The 19,404-nt window shown below is 40.8% G+C and overlaps 2 protein-coding genes across 3 annotated transcripts in view; one reads left to right on the forward strand and one right to left on the reverse strand.

Moving 5' to 3' along the window:
- Positions 1-13,439, forward strand: part of LOC112129125 (serine/threonine-protein kinase ULK4-like) — a 59,412-nt gene extending 45,973 nt beyond the window's left edge. Inside the window, exons 6-8 of one of the 2 annotated variants that reach the window (XR_010137312.1) lie at positions 1,553-1,650; positions 1,899-1,982; positions 5,697-5,962. The gene's annotated coding sequence lies outside the window, so the exon portion shown is untranslated. Of the gene's footprint in view, positions 1-1,552; positions 1,651-1,898; positions 1,983-5,696; positions 5,963-12,869; positions 12,919-13,343 lie in introns of those variants that run through there. The other variant, XM_063716380.1, reaches the window with a different exon arrangement.
- LOC129050286 (putative GED domain-containing protein DNM1P46) overlaps positions 1-19,404 on the reverse strand; it is an 87,967-nt gene that overhangs the window by 48,700 nt on the left and 19,863 nt on the right. The gene's annotated exons all lie outside the window — the stretch shown is intronic.

A 19,404-nucleotide genomic window follows, 5' to 3' on the forward strand; every position in this document is an offset into this window, starting at 1 on the left:
CAACATTTTTATTAGGGTCATTGCTTTTATACATGCCTATTTATGAAAAGGTTTTTCGAGTATTTACCACTTTTTATTAGAAATAGAGACAGTAAGAATGTTTGGTTTAATTGACACAGGCGTAATTGAATGGGTATAAATGGCCATAGGAAGAGAAAATTAAGTTGATTTACTCTGTTTGTTTCACTGATGAGGGAATATATCATTCAAACACCCAGGAATGAAATCTGTCCAACTCACAAATGGGGAAACCAGCTGTGTCTGTACCCATGGCCAGCCAGATTGAACACAAATCAGGAAAGTCAGTAACTTTTCCTCAGTTCTGAGGGACTTCAATGGCTGTGGTTCATTTTCCTTTTGCTTCTGAAACAGTGCAAGTTGATGCTCACCTGGACAGAGCAGCAGTGAGTGGTGGAGTCTGAAGGCCAGGTCTGTGTTGAGATGACTACACATCATCTCCCAGTGCCCAATGCATAGAAAAGACACACTGATAAGTGTGAGATGCTCAGTGAAAAATAAAATCGGGGGTTGAATCATGATGGGGGATACTGCATACTCTGTTTCCCCCCTGCAGATTTCCAATGCTCATTAGTTTATAGAGACTCTGAGAATTCTGGCAGCAAAGGCACCTGCTGAGTTATTTATGAACTAGTTTAGCTAAACCAGACTTTCAACAATTCATTACTAAAGACCACTCAAAATCTGTCAACACTCTGTCATCTCTATGTAATGATAGAAACATAGAAATTCAGGGTAAAGGTTTAGAAATTTCTATAGAAACTTGTCATTCTCCCAGCATCTGTATGTGACATCAGGGGACTTGTCTCAATGAGCAGGTACAGACCAACTCAGGTTTTGTCAGACTCGATGGAAACATGCAGAGTCTGTGAGCTGCAAACGAGTCACATGCACAGGTACCACATTGCAAGCTGCGTTCTTTAAGGATAGTTTGTCAACTATAGTATAATCTCACACATCTGAAAAATGGGAACATCTACTCTATAAAGTCTTATTTTTGCAATAATTTTAATTTTAAATCAAGCCAGTGTTAGCATTATTAGTGAAAACAAAAGAAAGTTGTATTATTTATTATTAAACCTAATTTGAGAGTGAAACAAATTGTATTAATTTTTTTAACCAATAAAAGATGCACCTTGTAAACCAAGAGATGATTATGAAAGTGATTCTGAGGAAATGAAGACCAAAAGAGTTTGTCCTGGTTTTACTCAGAAGTACTATTTCTAATGAACAGATGATCCCTGACATACAATGGTTTGACTTACAATTTTTTGACTTTATGATGGTGTGAAAGTGATATGCATTCAGCAGAAACCATACTTCTGTATTCAATAAACTACACAAGATATTCAGCACTTTAAAATGGGTTTGTGGGAGATAATTTTTGCCCAACGGAAGGTGAATGTAAATTTTCTGAGAATGTTTAAGGTAAGCTAGGCTAAGCTATGATGTTAGCTTAGGTGTATTAAATGCATTTTAATTTAATTTAATTTAATTTAATTTTTTGAGACAGTGTTTTGCTCTTGTCACCCAGGCTGGAGTGCAATGGTGTGATCTCAGCTCACTGCAACCTCTGCCTCTTGGGTCCAAGCGATTTTCTTGCCTCAGCCTCCCCAGTAGCTGGGATTACAGGTGCGTGCCAACATGCCTGGCTAATTTTTGTGTTTTTAGTAGAGACAGGATTTCACCATGTTGGCCAGGCTGGTATCAAACTCCTGACCTGAGGTAATCCACCTGCCTCAGCCTCCCAAAGAGTTGGGATTACAGGCTGAGCCACTGCACCCGGCCTTAAGTGCATTTTTGGCTTAGATTTTCAACTGATGATGAGCTATAACTCCTTTGTGAGTTGAGGATCATCTGTCTTGAATTTGGTTTTACAGGCATAACTAAAGGTGGAAGGATAGAATCACAGTGTGTTACTGGCACAGGTGCATCGGCTAGTGAAGAAAGAAGACATTCAAAATGTAAGTTGCATTCATGTGGGAAGCACAAAGAATTAAATTCAAAACAATGAAACATTAGAGAAAAGCCTGGAGTTAAAAGACAACAGAATCAGATGTTTACTATTTCTCATTTTAACACTAGTGCTTTACTGGCTTCTAATAAAGTTGTACTCCAGGAGGCTAAGACTGAAAAGTGACACTAGTGAAAAATAGCGTTGAAATACTTCCTTAGAAAAGTTGGGTGAATGTGGGGCAAAGATGCCAGTAAATTTTAATTTTCCATCGACACACAAATTCAAAGTTTTCCAGAGCTGGTAAGTGAAATGGAAGATCCACTCACAGGACACATGCAGCATGCGAGGGGAATGCTTTTCAGCACTTCTTGATGGATGCACAAATAATGCCAATGTGGTAAATGTCTTTGGTAAATGTGCAATGGAATGTAGTTGTTGTGTGAAGGAAGAATTTTGTTTTCAGCTTCATTTTTGATAAACACAAGCAGCTCTGGACTGTGTGAAACCATGGAGCATTGCATAGTTAACAGAGGTGGTTTGGAGTCTTTTAGCTTTGCATAAGAGGATGTTCTGATGCAGAATCTACAGTGACAGGGAACCATTCTGGACAAGTTACAGAATTAAGGAGCTTGTGCCATGATGGAAATAAATCAATGACTTCTTTCCTTCAGAAGGTTTTTCTCTGCCCCTCTGTGATGGTTAATTTTTTTTTTTTTTTTTTTTTTTTTTTTTTTTTTTTACATGGAGTCTTGCTCTGTGGCCCAGGCTGGAGTGCAGCGGTGCCATCTCAGCTCACTGCAAGCTCTGCCTCCCGGGTTCATGCCATTCTCCTGCCTCAGCCTCCCAAGTAGCTGGGACTACAGGCACCTGTGGCTAATTTTTTGTATTTTTAGTAGAGCTGGGGTTTCACCATGTTAGCCAGGATGGTCTCGATCTCCTGACCTCATGATCCATCCGCCTCGGCCTCCCAAAGTGCTGGGATTACAGGCATGAGCCACCGTGCCCCAGCTTTTTTTTTTTCTTTTCTTTTCTTTTTCTTTTTCTTTTTTTTTTTTTGTTAGTCCTTCCCTCCAGTGTCATGGAGATAATCAGAAAATGTTTTAGAGCAAAAAAATTTATTTCTCCTTCTTGTTGTTAGCAAAGAAATTTATTTTTCCTTCTTGTTATTATTTATTGGCCTTGGAGACATACACCAAATAGCTCATTCTACTTCTGAAATTTTGTTTTGATTTCCCTGGCCCCTCCCCACAAAGTATTTCAGATTAGCAGGGAGTCAAGCATCGACTATCTGTGAATAAAATATTTCAGGCTGCTTTTGCATAATATACATGCTCTTGCCTTTACGAGTCACACCTACATCTTCTGGTGTTGTAAAACACCAGGTAAGGAAGAAAACAATGTTTCTGAGTTCTGCTTTATCAGCCCAGTAGAGAACTCCTTCCTTCCCTGAACTGAAGGCCACGTCTAAGGGGTTGAAACAGGGCCAGTTACATTCTATGTTCCCAACATAATTGTCCATGCACAGATCCAATCAAGTTAAATGAGAAATAGGATATTTATTCTAAAAACAAGTTATTGCTACAATAAAAACAATACTATAGTAATATTCTAATAATAAGATATTAGAATAAAAACTGGTTATTAAAGTACTAAACAGTTGAAAATCTAAATGTCTCACAAGGTCAACCGTATAGCAAGTACATAAGATTTAGTATTAGTCACACGTTAAAAATTATATCCATAAAAGTAATGACATAGGAAAACAGTTTATTGACACAGATATAACAAATATAACTAAACTATGCTAAAATGCATTTTAAAATAATATATGCCAAAATATTATTGATGACTTTGGATGATGGTATTAATACTAAGGTTTCAAATTTAATTTGCTTCTTACATTTTAGTACTTTTATAAATTTTTAAATAATAAAATTAGTGTCTTACAAATATCAAGTAATATCTAGAAATCAGAAAAAGGCATATTGCCAAAGGAGGACCGAGTTAGGAGATTTGGGGCTCCATTAAGTTTTGTTTATCATCAAAAAACAAACAAAAACCAGGCAAAAGTGGCAAAAAATATCTCACTCCCTTCCTGGAAAAGTAAATGAAACTATAAAGAATTTCCAAATTTAAAAACTATATGTCTCAAGTCTGTTCATAACTAGTGAAGTCACAGTTTCTAAAAACAATGATAAAGTTTTAATCGATATTTAATTCATATTTTTTGTTTAAAAAGCTATCAGTATTGAAAGATAAATTTCATGGGAAAAGCATTGAATCGTTAAGTTTTGCAGTCACAAAGGTAAATATAATTTGCTTAATGCTGTCCTCAGTTTACAATGAGTCTTTAGTATTTTCTAAGCTATGAGTTCACCAAAATATAGGATTGTTTTGCTACATATAATTTGCTCAGTGATAAAACACAAAGGAGTTACCTATATTAAGATGTGAATAATAAATTTATGCAAAATTTATGAAAGTGTACATTGTAAAGACAATAAAACTTTCCCTTAAATTGGTGGGAAAGGAGCTCAAAAGCTAGCCGGGTAATTCATTATTTTAATGACTTCCTGCTTTACTGCAAAACCTCTCTGTTCATTCGGTGTTGGCAGTTTGAGCCTGTGTTAAGGATTTAGGCTCACACTGAAGCTTCTATAAATTTCTGGATATCTGTCATGCTGGCATGTAGGTCATTCTCCTTTAGGAATGATGAGGAGGCTGGCAAGCGGTTGCTCCAAGGGAAGGGGTAATTTTTCAAACCTGAGCTGTCCAAGCTCAGCATGAATTGGAGTGGGCTGCTGGCTCAGGCTAGCAGAGGCAGCCATGAAACATGCAAATCTGCAATTCGTTCTGCCAGGTCGGTCCCAGCAGGTGTCACTAAAAGGCAGCCCTGTGTGCTTCTGTCACTGTGGGGCAGCCTTGACAAGGAAGGTGGAAAGGAAAAAGAGACCCAGTGCTGAACTCCAAGCAGAGATGGGGATTTTCTCTCTGCATATTTTCCCTCCCCTCCCAGCCTGCATTTCCAATAACATATTGATTTATATTTGTATTATGAAACAAAAATGGTTGTAAGCAGATGTTCTTTCCTTTTACACACGTTAGCTCCTATTTACATTCCTAACTGAACAATGTCTAAAGAGGTACTTAAACTGATGTAAAACACAGATAATCTTATGACCAAATGCTTAGCACAAGAAAAAACTTCAATTTGCAAGAGAAGTCCCTCCAAATACAGAAAGGGCCAGTATTGTACGAGGTACCTTAACTAAAATGTGGCAATGTAAGGAGCAGAGCAGGAAGAACCTTTAAGTCCAAAACTTGCAACAAGTCAATTCCATAGTCAGTTTCCCTGGCCCTTCCACAGCAACCTGGGCATCTGTTTTCTCAACAATGGAGGTAACAATAGTAGGTATTTCAGAGGAGGAAATGGCTTAGAGCAGTGCTAGAATATGGTCGTGGCTATATAAAGTTTAGCTATTTGTATATTGTAAGAAACCTACAATGTATTCTTTTATCGGTAGTCAGTAATGGATTTCTTGTGGGAAAGTAGCAGCCTCCTATGGGGGGAACACCTGCAGTTCCCACTAAGTGAACACTGGTGTCTGCTAACCTTTGCCTCTATTTATCTCAATAATACACTGTCAAGCTGTCCCTTGAGTTAGCAATTTTATTTACATTCTTTTTCTTTTTTTTTTTCCTTTCCCTTTTCCTTCCACAGAGTCCCTCTCTGTCACCCAGTCTGGAGGGCAGCAGCGCCATCATAGCTCACTGCCACCTAGACGCCTGGGTTGAAGCAATCCTCCCATATCAGCCTTCAGAGTAGCTGGGACTACCTGCACGGCCCACCACCCCCGGCTAATCTTTGTGGGCTTTGTTTTGTTTTTCCCTTCTGGGTTTCCGCCGGGCGCAGTGGCTCACCCCTGCAATCCCAGCACTTTGGAAGGCAGAGGCGGGCGGATCACCCGAGGTGGGAGACCAGCCTGACCAACCAGAAGAAACACCATCTCTACTGAAAAAAAAAAAAAAAAATTAGCTGGACATGGTGGCTCATGCCTGTAATCCCAGCTACTAGGGAGGCCTAGGCAGGAGAATCACCTAAACCCAGGAGGCGGAGGTTGCGGTGAGCGAGATCACACCATTGCACTCCAGCCTGGACAACAAGAGTGAAACTCCATCTCAAAACACAGACCAGTTTCACCATGTTGCCCAGGCGATCTGGAACTCCTAGGCTGGAGCGATCTGCCACTCTCAGCCGTCCAAAGTCCTGGGATCACAAGGGGCAGGCACTACACCAGGCCAATCTATTCCTTTGTGATTAATAAATTGGACCGGGTGTGGTGGCTCACGCCTGCAATCCCAGCACCCCAGGAGGCGAGGCGGGCGGATCACCTGAGGTCCGGAGTTCGAGACCAGCCTGACTAACAGAGAGAAACTCAGTCTCTACCAAAGAAAAAAAAAAAAAAAGCCGGGCATGGTGGCTCACGCCTGCAATCCCAGCACCCAGGGAGGTCGAGGCAGGTGGATCACCCAAGATCAGGAGCTCGAGATCAGCCCGACCAACACGGAGAAACCCCGTCTGTACCAAAAAAAAAAAACCAAAATTAGCTGGCATGGTGGCTCATGCCTGCAATCCCAGCCACTCAGGAGGCTGAGGCAGGAGAACCACCTAAACCTGGGAGGCGAAGGCCACGGTGAGCTGAGACCGAGCCACTGCCCTCCAGCCTGGAAAACAAGAGTGAAACTCCACTCAAAAAAAAAAAAAAAGAAAAGACCATGTTTCACCACGTTGCCCAGGCCGGTCTGGAAGTCCTAGGCTCAATCGATCTGCCGCGCTCGGCCATCCAAATTACTGGGATCACAAGCGTGAGCTACCACGCCAGGTTGATCTATTCCTTTCTGATTAGTAAATTGGACCAGGCGTGGTGGCTCATGCCTGCAACCCCAGCACCCCGGTAGGCGAGGCGGGTGGATCACCTGAGGTCCGGAGTTTGAGACCAGCCTGACCAACAGTGAGAAACCCTGTCTCTACCAAAAAAAAAAAAAGCCGGGCATGGTGGCTCACGCATGCAATCCCAGCACCCAGGGAGGTGGAGGCAGGTGGATCACCCGAGGTCAGGAGCTCGAGATCAGCCCGACCAACACGGAGAAACCCCATCTGTACCAAAAAAAAAACCAAAATTAGCTGGCATGGTGGCTCATGCCTGCAATCCCAGCCACTCAGGAGGCTGAGGCAGGAGAACCACCTAAACCTGGGAGGTGGAGGCCGCAGTGAGTCGAGACCGTGCCACTGCACTGCAGCCTGGAAAACAAGAGTGAAACTCCACTCAAAAAAAAAAAAAAGACCGTGTTCACCATGTTGCCCAGGCCGGTCTGGAACTCCTAGGTTCAAGTGATCTGCTGCGCTCGGCCGTCCAAAGTCCTAGGATCACAAGGGTGAGCCACCACGCCAGGCTGATCTATGCCTTTCTGATTAATAAATTGGGCCAGGCATGGTGGCTCATGCCTGCAATCCCAGCACCCCCGGGAGGCTGAGGTGGGTGGATAACCTGAGGTTGGGAGTTTGAGACCAGCCTGACCAATATGGAGAAACCTGTCTCCACCAAAAAAAAAAAAAAAAATCAGCCAGGCATGGTGGCTCACTCCTGCAATCCCAGCCACTTGGGAGGCTGAGGTGGGAAGATCACTTAAAACTGGGAGGTGGAGGTTGTAGTGAGCCGTCATTTACTCCAGCCTGGGCAACAAGAGCGAAACTCCATCTGAAAAACAAACAAACAATAACAAAAAAACAGGTTTCACCATGTTGCCCAGGTGGGTCTGGAACTCCCAGGCTCAAGCGATCTGCCTCGCTCCTGGGATTACACTGTGAGGGTTAATTTTATGTGCCAACTTGACTGGGCCACAGGGTGCTCAGATTAAACATTGTTTCTGGGTGTGTTTGTGAGTGTTTCCAGATGACATTAGCTTTTGAGTCAGTGAATTCAGTAACATAGATGGCCCCATGGAGATGGACATCGTCCAACCTGGTGAGGGCTTGAGTAGAACAAAGGGAGGAAGGGGAAATTTGCCCCCTTTCTTTCTGCCTCTTTGCTTGTGCTGGGACATCTCATCTTCTGCCCTGGGACTGGGATGTACACCATCAGCTCTCCTGGTTCTCAGGCCTTCTGACTTGGACAGAATTAAATCACCAATTTTCCTGAGTGTTTCAGCTTCCATAATAAATCTCTTTTTAATAAAATGTGGGACATATACAACATGGAATACTATGAAGCTATAAAAACGAACAAAACCATGTCCTTTTCAGCAACATGGATGCAGTTGGAGGCCATAATCCTCAGGAAACTAACACAGAGACAGAAAACCAAATACTGCATGTTCTCACTTATAAGTGGGAGCTAATAATTAAGTCCTAATTCCTAGAACCTGTAAATGTTACCTCATTTGGAAAAAGCATATTTTCAGGTATGATTAAGTTAAGGATCTTGAGGACAGATTATCCTGGATTGTCTCTGTGGGCATTAAATCCTGGCACATATATCCTTATAAGAGGGAGATAAAGGAGATTTAACTTCAGACAGAAGAGAAGGAGGCCCTGTGACCAAGGAGGCAGAGCCAGGAGTGGTGCAGCTGCAAGCCAATGAATGCCAGCAGCCACCAGAAGCTGGGAAAGTCAGAGAATGGATTTTCCCCTCAGCCTCTGAGAGCACTGGCTCTGCTGATACCTAGACTTCAGCCCAGTGATACTGACTTTGGACTTCTGATATCCAAAACTGTGAGAAGATAAATTTCTGTTGTTTTGATTCACCAACTTTTTGGTAATTTGCTCTAATAGCCACAGGAAACTAATGTACATGCCTACTGGGGTCCAGTTGTGTCCGGTGACTCCTGCTTTCCTGGGACAGGCAGGCTGCTCCATGCCTCCTGGCCATCCTACTGGGTGCTGGACACTGCAAGCTGCTCCATGTGTGCTGGCCATCCTCCTGGGTGCTGGATGCTGCAGGCTGCTTCTCCATGCCTGTTGGCCATTCCCTTTGGTGCTGGACAGCACTCACATTGTGAAATCCACTGGCCCTGTGAAAAACACCTGCAAATGTTACCAGGAGAGTGGTTAGTTCTCTTTTTGGCAACTCTTGTTATTGCTTATGGCTTAACATCTGTGCCTCCAAGATCCCTTCTCTCTGCCTTCATCGATGCCAGGAAAGCAATCACCTTTTGCCTTTCTTTGCCTCTCAGCAAGTGGCATGTCCCCATGTCACTTTAAGCGTCAAGCACACGGAGCCCAATAAGATGCTGAAAAGTGTCTGCCTACAAGGTTACAAGGTGGTGGAGACATTCTGAGCTGGTAATTCCAGGGCTCAGTAAAACAGCTACAGGAAATCTGAAGTTCAAAATGCTGAAGTGAAAAATGAGTGATCACAACGAAGGGAAACACAAGCCCCTTCTTTTAAAAACATTATGATAATAACACACAACATAAAATTTACCATATTAACCATGTGTATGTATACGGTGCAGTAGTGTTAAGTATATACATGTTGTTGAGTAACAAGTTTCTAGAACTTGCTTCTCTTGGAGAACTGAAACTATAGCCACTATACAACAACTCCCCATTTCTCTATCCCCTGGCTTCTGGAAACAACCGTTCTATTTTCTGTTTCTATGAGTTTGACTAATATCGAACCTAAGGTAAGAGAAATCATACACTATTTGTCTTTGTGTGACTGGCTGATTTCTATTAGTATGATGTTTTCAAGGTTCATCTATATTGTAGCATGTGACAGGGCTTCTTTCTTTTTTAAGGCTGATAATTTTATAATATTCTGTTGCATGGATAGACCACATTTATTTATTTATTTATTTATTTATTTATTTATTTATTTATTGAGACAATCTCACTGTGTTGCCCAGGCTGGAGTGCGGTGGCATGATCATGTCTCACTGCAGTCTGAATCTCACATTCTCAAGTGCTCCTGCCACCTCAGCCTCCTGAGTAGCTGGGACCACAGGCACATGACACCATGTCTGGATAGTCATCTTTCTGTGTAACTGGTGGAGAAATGGGAGGAACAGTAAAGAAACTGTCTTAGAATAAATCTGGTGACAGCAGAAGAGAATATGAGTCACATTGTCCTCACAGAGCCTTGAAGAGTGTGACAGTGTTTGAGGGCCACACTGTCGTCTTAGAGTGAAGTGAGGAGAACCTACATTGGTTTGGTAGTCATGGGGATGGAAGGAGGAAAGAAATGTGAAAGCTCATTGGCGGCAGAATCAAAATGGCTTGGTCTTTGTAGTCAACTATTAAGTGAGAAGGAGGAATTACTGGCTGACTTAGAAGAAGTAAAAAATGTGAAATATCGATAAAACACAAAGCTCGTGATTTTAGTCAGGGTAAAGACTAAGCATTGTGTAATTCTAGATAGATTATTAAGCAGTTTTGTTCCCATATTTTATATCCCATATGTTCTAGCTATGACCCTATTTCTTTGTTTCTTGACATAGACAAACATTTTTTAAACTAAGAGCTTTATTGTGATACAGTTTTTATATAATAAGCCTCACCCTTCAAGTGTACAGTTCAGTGGTTTTTAGTATATTCAGAGTTCTGCAGACATTATCACTCCCTAATTTCAGAACATTTTCATCTCCCCAAAAAGAAACCCTGTACCCACTAGCCGTCACTCCCTGTACCCATCTTCCCCACTGTTGATCCTGGCAACCTCTAATCTAATTTCTATCTCTGTAGGTTTGCCTATCCTGGGCATTTCATATAAATAGAATCATACCAAATGTGGCATTCTGTGACTGGTTTTTCTTTACAGAGATTATAAATCAAATGCCTGAAGATGCTAAGCTTAGGAGAGTGTTTGATGTACAACTTGGACAACTGAACTTTTTTAAAGTTGAAAATATGGCTGTGTCTGTATATGTGGCATATTATCCTTAGATGACCCTAACTTCAATTATTAAGAATTTTTTCCCCTAGTAATCTTCAACTGTCTCAATATTCAGCAGGAACCCCTTGGAGACAAAGATCAGTATGAATTTGGAACACATGTTGACAAAATGAATGTAATTTAATTTAGTACAGTAGTAAAGTCAACCACTTTTAGGTGTTGATGCTGCTGAAAGTGTACATTAAGGAAAAGTTTACCTACCTTACTTTTTGTGGAGGTGCTAGAACTACTTCTGTCTTGGGTTTAGATTTCAACAAACCTTTGCATGGGCATTATGTGGTTGCACAAATGTACTTTGTTTTGACCCAAAAATGCAAAAACTTCCTTTCTTCCCACTTTCTGAGACTCTGCAACCTTAAAGGAAGAGTGGGGTACTTTAAAGGAAAGGTGGTGGTGGTTGGATCATGGGTAACAATGTCTACTGTGTACTTCCTTTCCCAAAACAAGTCCCTGTCTACCGTCAGCATTTCCAAAATTTGAAGATCAGGTGTGGTGTTAACTCATTAACTAATGACTAGATTTTGAGCGGTTGTGGAAGCAAAATCTCACCGAGTGCCTGGATGTTCTAATTCTGTTAAGTCAGTGAGTGCATATTCCATACAACACTCTCTTAGCCCGGTGGCAGATTTAAGGAGTGGGTGATAGATTTCTATGTTTCAGAAATCAAATACACAAAGAATAAACATTTTTAATCCCATGATTCTTTGCCCAAGTTTAATTTTTTGGAGAGTTTTTCTTTTAGATTTTCTTTCCCTTCCATTAAACTTCTACTTTGAAAGGTCCCAGGGTTTGGGCAAAGCAAGTGAGAAAGACACTTGCTTCGATTCTCCAGGATAAGGGATTGAAGAGGACTTCTTTCCCTCATTTTATTATTGAATAATGTCACAATAACAGTTATTAAGGTGAATAGTCTACAGTAGAAGTTTTTAGATGCCTTCTCTGCAAAATAATTTGGTTTAGTCAACCCGAGGATGCCTTTGGTTAGCTGGAATGGAAGATGTGCAGGCTAGAGTGGTCTTGGTAAGTCTTCCAGGGGGAAATACAGCATTTGGAAGGGTAGGAAGCAGAAGGAATCTCAGGCAAGGGAAAGGTGTGGGCAGAGCCCCGGAGGACAGAACAGGTTGTGGTGGACTTGGTGTCCACATAGACCTAATTAGTGGTCTTAGCTTTTGTGTTTTCAAAATTACCACAGTTTGTGTTCTACAACTGTCATTCCCTTGATTTTATTTTAGACATACTATCTGTGTATTTTGAAATTTAAAATAACAGTAAAGGAGAAATGAAATTATTTTGTTTGAGAAAGAGTTAAAAAGTTAAAACATATGGATCTAAATAATTTTCTAATGGGAGATTTGGTACACCCCCAGAAGTTGTTTTTGGTTCAGAGAATAGTCTTTCAGATCTAGAAAGGACTTGAGGAGTCCCAGAGAGGTGCTGCCTGGTCTGAACCATTTGATGCTCACGACAGAATGGATAAAAACAATTTGAACCAGGAAACCATGCAGATGTTCATATTTTGGATAGGGTAAGGTCAATGCCATTGTCAGAGGAAAAACTCTTGGCCATCACAGGATGGGAGAGAAAGTTTGAGTTGTAAAGAATACTCAAACGCCATTTAAGGAAAGGGGTTCTTCTGCCCCTATTCTTTGGAATATTTAGAGCTAAGTTCTTAGTTTTTGACATCATAAAAATGTCAAAGTATTCTGTTCTAAGAGCCATTTCAAACAACTGACTAGAATTTCAGAGCAATTACATGAGAGTAATACCATGAAAATTTTTAAATTACCCATAGTCCTATATCCCTAACAAGTATGTTCATGTTTGCATGTTCTCTTCTCATCTTTACTGTGTGTCTACTTTCTTAGTAATGGCACATAGAAATTGTTTAAGCAGGAATAATTCTCGAGATAATTTTGTATGTTTCCTTTTTTCTTTTTAAGGTATGTATTGGGTGGAGGAGCATTATGTATTGAACTTCTCACAGAACAGGTGATTATTTTCTTATAATACTCAATTTTCAACCTCCATAGAGTGTTTTGATTATGTAAGTTAGATAGAAAGTAGAAGGTTCTCTTGGAGAAATTTTAGTGTTTTTTTTTTCATAGCTCCTACTTTCAAGAATGAAAAAGGTAAACCAGTAAAATGACGCTGTTCTTGGTACTGAATCTATGCTGGGATAGGCATTAAGAGTGACCTTTATTTAAGGTTCTAATTTGCTCACGTTGGGCACTTAGAACGTCAGTTTGTTGCTTTTTGTGCGATTCTGGAAATGGTCCAATTTTACTTTTTCCCCTTGACTCCAGACTTTTTAACACTGATGTGCTGCTGTTGAGGCATATGCCATTTTGTTAGGCCTTCTCAAGTGGGAATCAGGAATGCTGCTGTGTTCCAGAGATGTTTTGTTCTTCCTGTAGGGCTGAAGCAGTGCCTACTCGACAGAACCAGTCATCATGCAAAGAAAAGCCACCTGACTCAAAGGCAAAGCCAGAGTGCAGCTTGGAGGAAAGAAGGTATTTTATTAAGAATTTTACATAAACCATAAGATATATTTTATATTACTTTGTCAGCCTTCTTCGTGTCTTGACTTAATTCTTTCTGAGAGAATTCATTTCATTTTCATTTGGTTTGTTTTCTTCTTGTTACAAAGATGATCTATAGAAAATATAGAAGTATAAGAAAATTAAAGATACTAACTCATAACTGCTTAATGATTTAGTATCTGCTTGTTTAGTCTTTGTTGTATTTCCAGTAGGCAAACATGTCTACCGTTGTAAATTTATTATTGGTATGTATACCCTAGTAAGTTAAAAGTTATATGTACTTTGAAGTTTTGCAAAATTGAGTTCATATTATAGAATTAATTCCTGATGAACTTTTATGTGCTAGGCACTGGTCTTTTTATTTAATTATTTATTTTTACTTTTTTTTTCCTCTGTGCCTATGCTTACCAAGTCTTTTTATTTTTTACTTTTTATTAACTCTTTTAATCCTCTGAGTAAATTAAAAAGAGGGTATTATTAATATCTGCATCTTGTAGATGAGGTAACTGAAGGTAGGTAACTTGTCCAAGGTCACAGGTGGCAGAGCAAGGATTAAAACCAGACAGTCTGGCTGCCCAAGGCCCAACCAAGAGGAGCTGAGAGCAAGCCACTTGGCAGAAGGATGTTGGTCAGGCTGGTTTCCTGTTCAGTTACCATGAAACGTAGGCTTAACCTTAATTCTAGGACATTACCGAGAAAGCCTTCCAAAGCCATAGGTTTTTTACCATGACCATGACTTTTTTTTTTTTTTTTTTGAGACAGAGTCTCACTGTGTAACCCAGGCTGGAGTGCAGTGGTGCGATCTCAGTTCACTGCAGCCTACCTCTCTTGACAGTCCACTGGTTAAAGCAATTCTCCTGCCTCAGCCTCCCAAGTAGCTGAAATTACAGGTGCCCACCACCACACCTGGCTAACTTTTGTGTTTTTAGTAGAGACGGGGTTTCACCGTGTTGGCCAGACTAGTCTTGAACTCCTGACCTCAAATGACCCACCTCTGCCTCCCAAAGTGCTGGGATTCCAGGCATGAGCCACCGCACCAGGACCCAAGGCCCTTAAGTTTTAATGTCTCATTCTTCAGTCAGATTTTCCTTGTTCCCGTGTGTTCAGCCAATTGTTTTTATGTTTGTGTTGAAGGAGAAACTAACAATGAAAATGGACTTGTTGACAGAAGAAAAGTAGGAATGCAGCCTCTGGTGCTGTTTGAGTGATCCCTCTGCCCCAGGCCTGGCTGTGTGCTGCTGTGTTCTGGTAAGGTGCATTGTAACCTTTCTGCGGCAGGTAAGAGTCCTGTACAGGTGCTCTGCCCACTTTACCTTTCAGGCTTCTGTATCAGCTGTTTTTCCCTTGTAGAATGTGCCTCTGACCTGTGCCCCTGACTTCCACCCCTTAACCCTACCCAAAACATCTTTACATGTCTGACCATCAAGCCTCTTCTGGGTCATATTCAGTTCATGCTGATATTTTCCCTTCCTCCCTTCTTTAGTCCTTACTGTTTTTGCTTTGGTCATGTTATGCTATATTCTGTAAGCCTTTAAAAATTTTGTTGTATCATGGCAGGGGAGAATATTTTATAATTATGCTTTGTGCATTTTATCTTCCACTCAATGAATGCTTGGTAAATATTTGTTTTATTGAGTATATGACCCTGTTCTAGCTATACTGTGTTTGAACAAAAATGTTAACTGCCTTGTAAGTTAACTGCTAAGAATTTGTCAAAAGTGCAGAGATAACATCCAGAACTTGTCATGAACATTACAAAAAGCTATCTAAGTGCTTGATGGAAGTCTGCAAATTGACTTCATGTGAAAGAGTGTAAGAAGTGAAAATATGAAGCATGACTGGAGCACCGGAGTGATAAAGCAAGGGTCCCTTTCTCCAGATCCTTTGTAACAGTGTCATGTGACCTCTTCTAGATCATTCTGAAAGACAATGCCAGCTCGGAACCTAGGAAAGCATCCAGTTGGTTTCCGCAGGTTAGGTGGTTCAAACCCTCATTAGCACCTTTGTTTTCTCTGCCTCAGTTTGCTTACAATGATGTTCTCAGTAGCTGTAATTGCTGTCTGTCTTTGAATACTTAAGCATTTTTTTTTTAGGTCACAGGGTATATGTGCATTTTTATTTTACCAAGTGTTAGAATTTTTACTCTGCCTTTGTGGGCTCTGGGTTAGCTACTTGGTTGTTTCATTGTAAAGTGATTAGCAGGAAGAACTGTGTGTGTGTGTGTGTGTGTGCGTGTGTGTGTGGTGTGTGTACTTTAAGTTTCTTAATTGGGTTGGTACATGTAAACCATTTAGAACAGTGTGTGTGTGTGTGTGTGTGTGTGTGTGTGTGTGTGTGTGGTGTGTGTACTTTAAGTTTCTTAATTGGGTTGGTACATGTAAACCATTTAGAACAGTGCCTGCTGCATACCACATCCCCATCAGTATTCACGTCTCTCATATTCTATCCTCACACTTGATTGATAGTTTGCTTGATTATGTATTTCTAGGTTGAGGATAATTTTACCTTAGAATTTCAAAGTCTGTGCTTTTGTCTTCTAACCAGTCGTGGTGGTGAAACCTCATGCCATCCTGAGTTTCACTTGTTTATGCATGACTTTCTCCCTGGAAGCTTTTAGGAATTTGTCCTTTCCTTGGTGAGCTGAAATAGCACAACAATGTACTTAGTGTGGGTCTTTTTTCATTCATTGTGCTGGGTACACCAAATGAACAGGCCTATGGATAGGCTCTTTCAAAGTTGGAGTCTTGAATCTTGTCATATTTTTGGTGTTAACTTTCTCTTTTCCATTTTATTTGTTCATTTTGAAGTGTCTGTTAATTGGATTTTGGACCTCATGTCTTGAGTCTTGTATTTCAAGTTATTTCTAATTTTTTTTTAAATTTAAAGTTCTGGAATATTTTCTTATCTTTTGACTTTCAGGAAATTTTATTTGGACTGTAATAACTTTAAGTTTTGTTTTGGTTATTTATTGTTGCTTAACCAATTTTCTCAAAACTTAATGGCATAAAACTACACATCTGTCTATCTGTCACTACTGTATGGATTAACTGGGGCTAGCTGGACAGTTTTTCTTCTGGTCTCATTTGGCAGCTCTCACTGTGCAGTTAGACAGTGTCAGGGACTGGTCATCTGGATGCTCAGCTGTAGTCGAATGTCTGAGATGGCTTCTTCACCCACAGGTCTGCTGCCTTGGTGTTTCTTGATGTGGCCTTTCTCTCTGCATAACATCTCATCGTCTCGGGTCTCTTCATGTGGCTTTTCTTTCTCCAAGAGGGTAGTCAATTCTTATGTTTGGCTTCCAGAAGCACAGAAATGAAGCTGCCAGAGGTTCTTAAGGCTTAGACCTGGAACAGCTCCAGTGTCATTTCTACGACATGCTATAGGTTAAAGTGAGTGTTGGGGCCAACCCAGATTGACTATGGATGGGCCTGTCTAAGGACATGATGACAGGAGGTATGGCTCATTGGCGACCAACTCCCAAGATGAAGCATGAGTTCTAAGAACTTTTTCTTCTCTGATTATTTCTTATTCATATTCTGTTTTGTTTTATACATGTAATATATTCACAAGTGTCCTTATGAAGTGATTTTGATACTCTGTCTTCTCCCTGGCATCTCTTTGTTCTTTAATAATTTTTTTCTTAGTTTATTCTGGTCTTATTTTTCTTTTTAAAGCCTTTCCTTAAATATCTATTCTATGTTGCTTATCATTTGTAGTCTTTTTTTTTTTTTTTTGAGACCCAGTTTTGTTCTTGTTGCCTAGGCTGGAGTACAATGATGTGATCTCGGCTCACCACAACCTCTGCCTCCCAGGTTCAAGCAGTTCTCCTGCCTCAGCCTCCCAAGTAGCTGAGATTACAGGCATGTGCTACCATGCCCAGCTAATTTGTGTATTTTTAGTAGAGATGGGATTTCTCCATGTTGGTCAGTCTGGTCTGGAACTCCCAACCTCAGGTGATCCACCCACCTCAGCCTCCCAAAGTGCTGGGATTACAGACATGAGCCACCGTGCCTGACCTGTAGTCTTTTTTTCATTCTTTATTTGTTCATTCATATTTGAGAGAGGTACTAAAAGACTGGGAGGTGGGGTGTGGTGACTCACACCTATAATCTCAGTGCTTTGGGAGACCGAAGTGGGAGGATCTCTTGAGCCCAGGAGCTCAATACTAGTTTGGGCAACATAGTGAGACCCCATCTTTACCAAAAAAAAAAATAGCTAAGTGTGGTGACACCCATCTGCAGTCTCAGCTACTTGGGAGGCTGAGGCAGGAGGATTGCTTGAGCCCAGGAGATTGAGGCTGCAGTGAGCTGTGATCATGCCACTGCATTCCTGCATTCCAGCCTGGGTGAAAGAGCAAGACCCTGTCTCAAAAAAATAAATAAATAAAAATAAAAGTAAAAATAAATAAAAATTGATTGGGAGTTCTTTGTGGCAAAGACTTGTCAACTGATAGCTTTTAGGAGGAATGTATGCTGATTCCTAATTGTTATCCTCCATCCCTCTATCTTATCTCCTGGTGCAATCATAAATGATGGCTGGAACTACTCCATTCCTCTGGATGTAAAATCTACATTCTCTTGCCTGAGGTAGATATGTTTGCTTGGGTTCTGTTTAAGGAGATGGGGCCAGCAGTGTGTTTCAGGGCCTGGAAAACGTGTTCTCTGTCTGGGCTTTTGGTTAATCTCTGTTTTCAGTCTTGCCTATCAGTCCCACTCTCGGGGGTACCTCGTGTCTGAGTCTAGATCATTTCCAGGTTGCTGTGGGACAAATTAGCCTCGTTGTTCTCAGTATCCTCCTGACCTCCACCTTTGTTTGCTTTGCTCCATTAATTAACCATTTTCCATTTACTGTCATTGTCTAATGAAGATGAATTCTCTTCTGTTGGTAACCCCATTCCTTTTTTGTAATTGTGTGCTCATACAATGTTTATTCTTCACTGTATTTCTATTGGAGCCTCAGGACAAAGAGTAAATGGTGAAAATATGTGTTCAGTGTTAAGTTTTCCTTCTGTAAGACATCTGCAACTTGTGTTTTTCACCGAATAGATCATGGACCTAATGCATATAGAGCTACTTTGTTTGTCATGATTGTGCCTTCAATTATATGTAGAAATATAATTTGTGAATTGCCTGATGAAGTTTTCCTAATTTTGAATTATCTTTGCATTCCTATAGTAAACACTGTTAGAATGGCTATGGTAATATTTTATTTTTGCATTTTTACTTCTGTATTAAATAAGATTATAGTTTTGTTTGCTTCCTTTAAGGCTGTTATTTCATTTCAGTATCAAGGGTATGCAGGGCTGAGTTGGGAAGCTTTACATCTTTTTTCTAAGATCTAGGATGTAGATCTGGTTTACACAGTAATTTTCAATGGCAGGAGTATTTTGCCTCCTATGGGACGTTTGGAAATATCTGGAGACATTTTTGTGGTCACAACTGGTCATGGTCGGGAGGTCTTATTGGCATTCTGTGGGTAGAGGGAATGTTACTAAATGTCCGACAACACACCAGGAGAACCCTCCACAAAGAATTATCTGGCCCAATATATCAATATTGCTGAGGCTGACAAATTCTGGTTTAAATAAGTATCCAATATGGAGGATGAGTCTTTGTCTTTTTCCTTCTTCTGCGTATTGGTCCCCAGATTTTCCACTACTTCAGTTAGTTTTCATAACTGTAGATTCTTAAAAAAAAAAAAATGAACACTTTGGCCGGGTGCGATGGCTCATGCCTGTAATCCCAGCACTTTGGGAGGCCGAGGCTGGTGGATCACGAGGGCAGGAGATCGAGACCATCCTGGCTAACATGGTGATGCCCCATCTCTACTAAGCCAAAATACAAAAAATTAGCCAGGCGTGGTGGCGGGCACCTGTAGCCCCAGCTACTCGGGAGGTTGAGGCAGGAGAATGGCGTGAACCCGGGAGGTGGAGTTT

This window comes from Pongo abelii, chromosome 16 (assembly GCF_028885655.2).
Source record: "Pongo abelii isolate AG06213 chromosome 16, NHGRI_mPonAbe1-v2.0_pri, whole genome shotgun sequence".
NCBI classification, from domain to species: Eukaryota; Metazoa; Chordata; class Mammalia; order Primates; family Hominidae; genus Pongo; species Pongo abelii.